We start from the raw sequence: 12,622 nt of genomic DNA on the forward strand, positions 1-12,622 counted from the left end.
AAGCTTTAACTTCCTTTCCTGTGACTCCTTGCGGCTTTGGCAGTGGCTGACCTGCAGTTTGCATAGTTGCATGTTTTGGGTAAGAAAAAATAATTTACTCTGATGAATTTTGTTGCCATGCATAAATGTCATTTTTTTAAATGGAGTACTAAATGCTGGATTGTGTGTCAAATGGTCCTTAGATTTGTGCACGATGATATTTGTGTGGTCTTATGTGTAATTTTCTTTTCTTTTTCCAATCTAGTGGGATATCATGGGTGGTGCTGATAGAGTGGATCAGAGGTTGGAACCTTATACTGCTGTTCGTAAGGCTTACGTTTGGTATAAGAAATTAGCAATTCATCTTTTCCATTTGGCAACTTTTAATGCTTTTGTTGTGTTCAAAAATAGTTATCCAGAGTCAAGGATGACATTTGTTCAATTTCAGGATTCAGTGATAGAGAGCCTTGTTGTGGTGGAACAGGCAAGAGTTGCTAGAGTAGCAGTGGATTGAAAGATCGCCACTTTCCTGATCACATTCCTCCCACTCCCAAAAAAGACTTTCCCACTAAGAAATGTAGAGTCTGTGCCCGAAGAGGTATCCAGAGGGAGACTCAGATGTACTGCCCCGATTGTCCTTCAAAGCCTGGGCTGTGTGTAGCTGTCTGTTTCAGGAGTTAGCACACCCAAAACAATTACTGGGAACTATTGTGAGCGTCAACTGCCTGTTTTATTTTTTCATATATTCAGTTTCACAGTTGGCATTACTGTCATGTATTTAGTTAGAGCTTTTGTGTTTGTAGTTTTGTACTTATTTATAATTACTTAGTGGTTTCTTTGTTGTTTAAAAAAAGTGATGGCGGTGTGCGTGGAGTGGTGCTTGACTGGCAGTGTAAATAGTGAATTGCTGTTGGCCACTACAACACACTGCTAGCCAAACCCCAGTCCACAGACTCTCATCAGCTGATGTGATTGCTATATCAGGAATGTGGGAGTATGAAAGTGATGGGCCCTGGAATGGCGCTGTCTGTTGATGTGAGTGTTGTAATGTGCTGGGCCTGCAGCTGGCGGCATGAATGGTCTTATGCATGTCATGTGCCTTGACACAGCTTTACAGCTCATGAGCTGCAAGTCATTGGTTCAGTTTTTTAGCCTTTCAGTTATTAACAGTGCATTTCATTTTTGTGAAATCTCTTGTTAATAACATTTGATCTACTGAACCATCACTCACCCTTGAGTTAAATCCAACCAGTATGTGTGGTAAAAATGAAAAAACCCGCTCCGCTGTAATCAGGCGTCAAAGCACACCCATGACATGCTAGGTGTCTCGGGTGGGACCCCGATAATGAAGCATGCCACCAGCTAGGTTGGTGGGTGAGGGTTCTTTTTAACATAACCTAAGTGTGTTTCTTTTCACAATTTTAGTGTTTGGAACATCACAGAAGGACGTGTTTTGGGACATTTTCGAAGGCGGGCACTGGGTCTTCCCACACAAGTGAGGTACCATTTTTATCAGGAGACTTGGGGGAACACTGGGTAGAAGGACGTTTGTAGCTCCCCTCGGATTCCAGAACTGTCCATCACAAGTCACCCCATCCTGGATTCCTCTAAGTGTCTAGATTCCCTAGGTGACGGCTGAGCTAGAGGCCAAAATCCAGGCACTTTGTAAAAAACAGGTCCGTTTTCTTTGGAAAAATGTGATGTGTCCATGTTGTGTTTTGGGGCAATTCCTGTGGCGGGCATTAGGCCTACCACACAAGTGAGGTGTCATTCTTATCAGGAGACTCGGGGAAATGCTGGGTGGAAGAAAGTCTGTGGCTCCCTTCAGATTCCAGAACTTTCCATCACCGAAATGTGAGGAAAAATTGTATTTTTGGCCAGACTCTGAGGTTTGCAAACGATTCTGGGTAATAGAACCTGGTGAGAGCTCCACAAGTCACCCCATTCTGTAGTCCCCAAGATGTCTAGTTTAAAAAAATGTATCAGTTTGCTTGGTTTTCCTAGGTGCCGACTGAGCTAGAAGCCAAAATCCACAGCTAGGCACTTTGCAAAAAACACATAGGATTTCAATGTAAAAATGTGATCTATCCATGTTGCCTTTTGGGGCGTTTCCAGTCACGCGCACTAGGCCTACCCACACAAGTGAGGTACCATTTTTATTGGAGACATGGTGGAACACAGAATAGAAGAACTAGTGTTACTGCCCATTCTTTTTCTCTACATTGTTTCCTTCCAAATGTAAGACAGTGTGTAATAAAGAAGTGTATTTGAGAAATGCCCTGTAATTCATATGCTAGTATGGGGTCCCCCGAATTTAGAGATGTGCAAATAACCACCGCTTCTCAACACTTTATCTTGTGCCCATTCTGGAAATTTAAAAGTTTACTTGATACCTATTTTTGACTCTTTATATTTTCCCAAATAAATTGCTATCTACCATGTATACAATGAAAACCCATTGCAAGGTGCAGCTCATTTATTGCCCCTGGGTACCTAGGTTTCTTGATGAACCTATAAGCCCTACATATCCCCGCAACCAGAAGAGTCCAGCAGATGTAACAGTAAATTGCTTTTAAAAATCTGCCATAGCTGGAAAAAGCTATAGAAGAAAATGTGGACAGAAATGGCTCTTTTTTCACCTCAATTTAAATATATATTTTTTTTATTTTAGCTGTTATTTTCTCTAGGGAAACCTTGAAGGAGCGATGCAAGCAACCCCTTGCTAAATTAAAACTTTTGTCTACTTTTCCAAAACGTTTAGCTGTCTGGGGTCCAGCATTGGTTTTACACCCATTTCTGTCACTAACTGGAAGCAGTCTTAAGCACAAAAAATTGTAAAAATGAGGTATGTCCCAGTAAAATGCCAAAATTGTGTTGAAAAGTGTAGTTTTCTGATTTAAGCCTGCCTGTTCCTGAAACCAGGGAAGATGGTGATTTTAGCACCACAAACCGTTTGTTGATGTCATTTTTAGGGAAGAAACAACATGCTTTCTTCTGCATCCCTCTTTTACCATTTTTGTGAAAAAAACAATATTTTTGCTGTATTTTCGCTAATTTCTTGGTATCCTCTGGGAAAACCCAAAAACTCTGGGTACCTCCAGAATCCCTAGGATGTTGGAAAAAAGGATGCAAATTTGGTGTGTGTACCTTATGTGGACAAAATGTTATGAGGTCCAAAGCACAAACTGCCCCAAATAGCCAAAAAAAAGGCTCGGCACCTGAGGGGAAAAGGCCTGGCAGTGAAGGGTTTATTTCCTTAGCCCTTTCCAGTTCTTTTTGGATAACAATAGGGTGACCGTCTTGTTTCCTTGAATCTCCTTGCTGATTACGAGGTGTAGCAGAGAACCATTATCCCTGATCATGTTGATGGCATCAGCTCCTTCGGCCAGCTTGTAAATTAGATCTTTGTTTGATGTGTAGCAGGGAGGAGTGATTGTAGGGATCAAGGTTGAAGTAGAATTGATTTGTGAGCTGCATGGTTATTGGTTAGTGGTGGGTTGCCCATGAATCTCAGTGTCAATTGCCATTTTTAATGTCTCCTTTGCTTTATCACATAAGTTACTCAAATGGTTGCAGAGACTAGTTTGACTATTTGAGTTAGTTGCTTTGAAGGTCTTTACTATTGACTGCATATAAGTCGGGACATGTTCTGGTTTTGTTATAATTAGTAAGCATGAGCATGGGGCCAATATATCCACAGTGGCTGTTTGCCCTGGTACTAAAAGTGAACCCGGCGGTGAGTGTTAATGTGGCGGTAGTACCGCCAACAGGCTTGCAGTAAATACCCCACATTATGAGAATGGCGGGTTGGCCTCTTCTCCACTCATACCGCCATGGCAGTATCAGCTGCTGGACCGGAGATATCAATCTCCAGCCCTGCGGGTGGCACAGTACCGGTGGCGGCATTATGAACCTGTCTACCAATAAGGTTTTCATTGTGTGGCTTCCCCTCCCCAACACACAGCAGATGCCCCACACCCCCTCTCTTTACAAAGCTCCCCACCCCCATACACACACTAACCCCGACATTCAAATACACCACCCCACCCCCTCCGATCCAAACACACCCCTCACCCCGATCCAAGCACACACTCCCCCGAGCCAAACACACACCCCCTCCACCCCCTCCGATCCTCTCACACACCCCTCATCCCCCATACACGCACACATCCGCAGACATGCACCACACATATACCCAATCACTGGCACACGCATTCATACACGCATACTTTCCGACATGCTTGCACACATTCTTACACATAATCACACTGACATGCAGATATGCACTCACGTCACCATTCTTACACGCATTCACTCACACGCATACACCCATGCAAGCAACACAACACACACAGATGCATTCACACACTCACTCACACATTCATGAACACTCAGACACACACACCCTCAACCTTCCACCCCCGTCCCCTGTCGGAAGCCCGACTTACCTTGCGCAAGGAGGTCTTCCAGCAGGGAAAGGTGAGGGGCGCTGCTACCGCCAGCAGCTCCCCACCAGCAGAACACTGTCAGGCCGTATCACAGGTCATGATATGGCTGGCAGCATTCTACTGGCGGGGCGGTGCTGGTGGTAGCAGCGCCACTTTACCACCGTCCCCTACCATGAACACTGCTGGATTTCCACCCTTCTTGTGGCGGATGTCCGACAATGCTCATAATCTGGTGGACGGATGGTAGCTGCAGTGGTGGTATTTCGGCGGCCGTCCCCACAGCGCTAGGTGGTTTTTACCGCCAATGTCAAAATGACCGCCTTAGTACCTGAAGCTTAGTAGCAATTCCAAGAAAGGAGGTTTCCATTGCTTCTGCTGTGGTAAGTTTGTGTTCAAAGACCGCATTTTGTCTTGAAAGGGCAAGAATCATTAAATTTAGTGTGATTGAGAGAACATACCAGTAGGTTGAGTCATTCTTTGGTTCATAGTTGGTATTAGAGGAAGCATTTTCCACTGTGATCGATTCACAGTGCTTTGTGATACTGAATTCAAGGAGCTCCTTGCTTCTTTACTAGTGGACCGACTTATCAGCCTCTTGGTGGGTTACTGCTGCAAGTAAATCGTTCCCCATTAATGCACTCCTTAGCTCAATATCACAGCCTCCTTCAGGAGGTAATCCATTACAATATTTGGAGGACATCTGCAGCAACGTACTTGAGCCCGTGCACAGGTTGTGCACAATCGGTTAGTCACAGTAATTAGCCTTTAGCAGAATTATTTTACCCTTGAAGAAGGTGATTTTCTTTATTCTCTCACTTAAGGCCTGATTTATGAAAAGCTAACACCGCCTTTGCATAATTTTTTGACACAAAATCGGCATAAACTTAGAAAATATAATTATATTTTGTAAGTTTATGCCAATTTTGCATAATATTGAATAAATCAGTCCCTTAGTGCTTTAGGGTGACTTTGTGGGTGTGGCCATGATGCAATGCCTTGTACAAGGTATAAAATGTTGTTACTTGCAGACGATTATGAACTGAGTTTTTGAAATGACTTCTAATGGCTACTCTGCTTAGTTTTGGGCAATGATTTTGTCTTTTAAGCACAGGGAAGGCCTTGTTGGGTTCAATGATTCAATCACGCCCCTCGTTTGACATAGTCTAGCAATTGGTGGGCTGATATTAACTATTTCAGAACAAATTACACTGTTGGTTGGTTCATTTCTTCTTGTTTGTAGGGATAGCCAAGGCTTAATGCCAGGAACATTGTGGTCTTCAGATACAAGCGTTAACAGGCATTACAGGTGTGCTAAGGTTTAATCTTTACACTCTGCTTTGAACTCAGATGTTGGTGCATAGTTGTGGCCATTTAATGTTGATTTTTCACAGTTAGTCCTCCTTTTTATTAGTCGTTACAAAGATGGCAAGGGTGAGGAGTAGAGGAGAAGGGCAGAAGATGAACCACTCCTGCCAATTGGGCTATAATCAGTGGTTTTTTCGACAAGCCATCCCAGGGCCGCCTTCACTGTGGGACTGTCAACCCTCCTTCACCCACCTGCCGACCACCGGTTCCCCTATTCCATCTCCTGGCTACCGAAGTCAAAGAAGTGGAGGAGGCTGAGGTCAGAGAAGTAGGAGATGCACAAGTATGACAGGGGCATGATAACACTCATACTTCCTTTGGTGCAAATTTGCTTCTGCCTCACGTGCCACCCACATGCAACATGTTTGTGACATACCCCCATCGGAATCAATAGTTTGTGGAACTCCAGATCCTTTTGCTTCGGTGACACCAACATTTATGGTCTGTCCTCCTGCCCCTAATCTGATACCTTACTCATATGCTGGTTTCCTGAATGTAGTAGAGTTTGGGGTATAAATAATAAGTCTGCTCCCCTTAAAATCCAACACTTTCCCCAAGGTAGTTACGTTTGGAGTGGGAATTTGAAAACATTATTAAACTATGCACATTTTTTCTTCCATTGTTTCATACGAAACGTAAGTCTTTTTATTTTCATTTTTCTGACATTTTTCCCAGTATATTCGATTTTTTTAGTCAATTTTCATCATTTTGGACTGTTTGTAGAGTTTGCCGTCATGGTTTCCCATTGTTAGTCTGCACTGGAAGAAAGATCTGGGTGCTGATGAAAGGAATATGTGAAAACTCAGACACCAGTGTTCCTCCACGCTTGAGAGCATATCCTCGACAAAGTGGAAATCAATTATATGATGACAATGCTTCTCAGATGGTGACAGTGAATTTATTATCTTTGTAAAATAAGTAAGATGGGAAACAGCAGTGTTGTAAATCTGGCAAACAGCTTCAAAAACAGTGAGCCCAAACACGCAGGTATATCTCAGATTATACTTTGAAAATAAGTGAATAGTCTGCAGTCTATTTTCCTGAAAACAGTAGCTATTTCTGTAGTGTTATGGACATGGAAGACAGCACCAACCATTTCAGCATAATGAGTCAGAAAGTATGGAGCATACTTATGAATAAGTCACCTACTGTACTGCATCACAGGAAAAGGGCAGGAATGCAGACCATTCAAAAGAATACCACACAGTCATGCCTTTTCCCCAGTGACGGTGCCCTTTTGGCAGGGTAGTGCCAAATCAGGCACCCTAGCACCATGGTGCAAGGGTGCCTCCATTGCATGCAGGATTGTGCTTATGTAGGAAGAGAGACCTTCCTGCACAAAAACAATCCTGAGAGCCATATTCCTCTTTCTATCTGCATTGCATGGGAACACCCACACAGTGTCCATGGAACGCCTTCCCAGGGTAGAGTATCAAAAAGCAGCAATTTTTGCTGTGTTCCGTTACTTCAACTTTATGAATCCACATAAGGCCACCTTATATGGCCTTATGTGGCTCCATAAATCTGCCTTAGGAGTTGCATCACTCTTGCACCACATTATGTGGGTCAAGGGCCATGCAAACAGGTTTGTAAATATGGCCCTAAGTGTTTAAAAGATGTTGTATCTCTGCTACAGAACGCACTATCTGAGGGGCAGAAGTTTGTGCTGTAGAAGTTTAAAAAAATAGGAACTTCAGAAGCTCTTCCAAGAGGAGGATATAAAACCAACTCATGACACGTTGCAGTCTTTTTCATGCCACCATGATAAACGTTAACTTGGCATATCCCACTATATTATGTTGAAATCATAGCTACAGTTGTTGAGAATAACATGTTATGAAGAGATGGCAAATGCAGAAACAGCACATAATTTGCAAAATTCCTTCCATAAACACTTGGAAGAAGACTCCACATATTCCCAGAAATACTTAGAAAATAAAGTTACCTTGAATAAGGATGGAACACGGATCCAAATTAAGTGAAAATATCTAAACAAACTAAAGAAATGCATCACCTCCTAGCTTGCAAAGCAAGACTCTTTTCTGACAACCACGTTGTACTATATCTAGAATCAATAGCAAGAACCCTAGTTGAAAAACACTGTACTAAACAGGAACGCAATTTCACCTTCCTAAAAATCAAAAACACATGCTTCATTATTATTATTTTAAAAAATATTAAAACAAAATTTAAATATGAATTCGAAAAAAACACTATTCAACACTCAACTGTTCAGAGTGATGATTAAGAACGACAACACTAAATATTAATAATAAATATACAAACCAAAACAACCATTAAAAATAATTTTAATAAACTACCCCTTTTCTATCACATGTACACATATCCTAACACAATAAAAAGCAGATAAATACATATGAAATCAACACAAAATGAATAGGAAAAATTAACATCAACACATCATTATAATAAATAAATAACATTACATACCACTTTCAATTGCATAGCTAAAGTACTGCAAAGTAAAATGGTGATGATCAAAAAAATCAATAAAAAGGAGAAAAGCCTAACAATAAAATGAAGCAAAAAGCAAATATAAACAGTTCAAAACGAAAGCATCTAATACAACTCCAATATTCCAGGGAAAGCCTTCGAAAACCCAATAAATTAGAAAAAACTTGAATGATTTCTCCAAGAAAACCATAAAATCATAGTATAGGGTAAACAATACCCAAGTATTTTTTCTTGAAAACCAAAATAAATGCATCCTGGTTACCAATAACATCCGACACTCAACTCCTCTAAAGCAAACACATATAAACCCATCCAAACAACATTTACAGCCCTCATGTAAACAGAAAGTATTGTACAGTAATGATAAATAAATATAAAACACATACTAAATACATATAAATGTTACATTTAGGAATATTGAATACCGCACTACTGTAGACTAACACGTACTACACTGAGAAACAACACACTGAAAAAACAGTCACTAACAAAAACTAGCCTAACTCTTAACAAGTATTCCTTCACAATAAACATTTAGAAAATAACTTTAATATAAATTTAGCATAACCTTAACATAGTCTTACCTTAACCAGCGATTCCTTAAAATTGCACTGCAAATTCCTTTCCCAAATCATGAAAGGCGATTTTGCATTGGCAAACGGTGAAATTTTGCGATTCGCACCGTTTGTGAATGCAAAATCCTATGATACATCTGGCCCTTGGTTCTTATGCTTCTCCTCAGCGCATATGACCATCAAATTATCATTTGACGCTTTGGTATTCCAGGCTTTTCTATGATAGAGAACTCAGTTTAGAAAAGAGAAGGGTGTTCGTCAACTGCTGCCTTTCTGATATATCTAGACTTTGCTTTCACCTTTAGAGCTTGAATTCTATTACCTTGTTGCACTTTGCACCTTAGTCTAATAAGTCTTAATTACTTATCAATGCACATATTAGCTTATTGACCTAATTAGCTAGCTTTGGTTACATATTATATATATTTCTTAGCAAGATTCTTAAAATTCCAGGGTGTTATATATTTTGCCTTTATATCTATTCCTAACTAGGGGTGGGCGGAGCTCATGGAATTTCACTTAGAGGAATTTAGTGGAGTTATAAAAAAATCTTCAAGATTTCACAGAGGTCAATGAACAGCCAGAAAATGTATTTGTACACCTCGTCCTGCGATTTAAAATCAATAGAGCGTTCCAGCATGAACAGCAGCACACGGTCCGCAAGCATGCGCCCTTTTGTTTTCCCTGCTCCTGCCCTGCATGACTTTCTCCCTGTTGTGTTTCCAAATTCCATCCCACTCCATTCCAAATCAATCCACCCCATCTGGCCCCCCATTTCCCAATCCCACCTTTTCCTTATTACTACCAGAATTTCCCTGTTTGTGTTTATGTTTTTGTGTGTCTTTTTCCGACTTTTTTGTGCTTTCATTTTTGTTTTCCTTTCCTGGCTTGTCCACTCTGTCTTTCCTCCTGCTTCTTTCCTTCCTGTTACCAGTCCAACGCCCTTCCAGTGGCAGAAGCTGTAGAACAGACAGGCAGTGCCACTCCCTGTGGGCAACTCAGGTGGGAAGGGGTTCCCCGAAGCAAAGGTAGGCGCACCCATTTTCTGGGTGCGGCACCACCTCCCTCATATTCTGACGGCGGGTCCAGGAAAAGCTACACCCTGCGGGAGCGGTGGGTGCTCTAGTGATGAGTGCAGTGGTGTGTGTAACTTAGCACAGGCATCCAGGGCACCCAGCAGCAGCTGAGATATTGCTTAGCAGACATCCCTAACAGGGAATAGGTGCCAATGTTGTGGGATTAGATGAGTAATATTCCAAACATTCAAACATTTTAGTTATTAAAAATGTTTTGTTTTTCAACAGCAAGATCACAGGTTAGGTTTACTTTATGTGCTGAAAAAAAAAAATATATATATATATATATATACATATATATATATGTACATGTGTGTATATAAGTGTGTGTGTATTTAAATAAGCATATATATGTGTGTGAATATGTATATGATATATGTAATCTGAGCAAGTATATATAAATATAATTTATTTATTTATAATGTTAGTGCAACTTCCAAAGAGAACCAGGAGATGGAAGACTCACTGTGCATCTTGAGGGAATCAACGTATGTGTCAGAGGAGTCTGCATCTGATTCTAGTGCCATTTGGAGGTTGCTGATGCAGGTGATGTTGTCACACTACAAGGGGCCAGGGCTGTTTTGCGTAATGCTGTCATCTTTTTTCTCATGACCACCTTCTTCTTCTGTCACTGTGCACTTCCCTTTCTCTCAACACCACCACCACCACCACCAGCTTTCTTTTTAAGGTGCTCCTCCAACTGGATTGTGTGATGTTTTCTCAGATGGGATGCTTGTCTTCCAGTACCGTAGTGAGAAACTCATTTACCTTGATGAACACTCACTTCAGAAATGGAGCATATTGCAATGTTTTTCTCCTGCTTGCTAATAGTAAAGAATTCCGAAGCTGGGGAGGATAAATTTTGTAATGTGCCACTGACAATGCCTGAAGTACTGGAAGTAGGTGGCTCTGTGGTTTGCCTCTATGTAAGGTGTACTTCAACTGTGGTAGTGGTGGATGCAGGTCTCAAAAGAGGATATGGAAGCCAGCGGTGGTGGTAATGGAACCACATCCCTCTGAGCAGATTGAATAGTAAGGGCCGCCCTCCATACTGACAATCACTGACACATTCTCATCACTTTCCCCTGTTGCTCAGGGTGGGACTCATACTCAGCCGGAGTCCAATACCTGTCCAGGTCATCAGAAGAGGGGCTTGGAGAAGATGATGGAGTACTCTCTCTTTTTCTTGCTGCAGATTGTGAAGCCAATGATTGAAGAGTAACATCTTGCTCAGCAGAAAGCTCAGCTTACTGTTCTGCTCCTGCTTCAAGAAGAACTGTTGCTGGCTGCATCTCCTGTTGTCCACTTTCTTGTGTTGATAGGGTACTAGCTTGCGGCTGAGACAAAATTCAGTTCAGACTCACTGCTTGTCACCATGACTACAGCTGCTACATCATTGAGAGACACCGGTTGGGGCTTAGCCTTAGGTTAGTGATGTACTGTTGATGTTGCAGGGGTGCTACTCCTAGCCCTTTTCTCCCCAAAGGAGACTGCAGCAGATACACCACATTTCCAGTAAAAGGTGAAGGCCGACACACCAGTGGTAGTAATTTCCTTCTTCTCCTCACTGTTCACTTTCTTGACAGGAACACCCTTCTTTGGGGCCATCTTCAAGCTCTGGCAGTTGGAAGCAGAGGAAAACTCAGCTGGTGAGTGTCATTACCGACCTTCTGTCCCATTGTACTGTGTGTGATGGCCACACCCTAAAAGCAACAAATTTAGTGAAAAGTGGCATTTACAGTTTGAATCTACAGGCAATATGATTTAGTGAGGCCACATCACAAATAATTAATAATAGGGTTTCCATTCCAAACCATAACATAACATATCAATAACATACAGATTTAAAAGTTTACTTTATGGGTCTTTAAGTCCTATGAGATGCAGGGCATTCAGGAGGTGCAGGGAATAAATTGAATAATCATCAAAAAAACAGTTTCTGGTGTGTGCTTATGGCCTATGGCAGGCAGCGGGTGCAAGGTGCAAATGGAACAATCCTTAAATAAATTTTTGCTGATGTCTGCGCCAAGCGGTGGTTGTAGGGGTAAAATTAAATAATCCTTATAGAAATTATTGCTGGTGTGCGCCTATCGCCTATGACAGGTACAAGGAAAAAATTTAATAAAGCTTTAAAAAGTCATTGCTGGTATGCACCTATGGCAGGCAGAGGGGTGCGGGGAAAAATCTAATAATTGAAACAACATTACTGCTGGTGTTTCCCTATGGACTATGAGAAATCCTATGGAAGGCAAGGAGGTTCAGGGGTAAATGGAAAAAATGCATAAAAAGCATTCTGCATACATACCCCAATCATCAAAATAAAATTTTTATTCACATGAGGAAAAAAGAAAAAATGAAGAAAAAAACCAAAAGACATAAGCCCTTTTTTATCAATGTCCTCAAATAATGACTTTGAAAAGTGGAAGAAAAAGAACACACTGGCTACACAAAATGGTCTTAATGGCACATGACCACTAAGGGCCAAGGCATGGACAACAAAGAACGCAAGCAGGCTTGTGGGAAAAGCAAAGCACAGTGACTACAAAATTGCTACCGTCCACATGGTCACCAAGGGCGAACACATGGACAACAAAGAACACATGCAGGCCTATGGGACAAGCAAAGCACAGTGACTACAAAATGTCTACCAGCCACATGATCACCAAGGGCAAAAGTGTTGACAAAAAAGAACACATGAAGGCTT

This window comes from Pleurodeles waltl, chromosome 2_2 (assembly GCF_031143425.1).
Source record: "Pleurodeles waltl isolate 20211129_DDA chromosome 2_2, aPleWal1.hap1.20221129, whole genome shotgun sequence".
Taxonomy (NCBI): Eukaryota; Metazoa; Chordata; class Amphibia; order Caudata; family Salamandridae; genus Pleurodeles; species Pleurodeles waltl.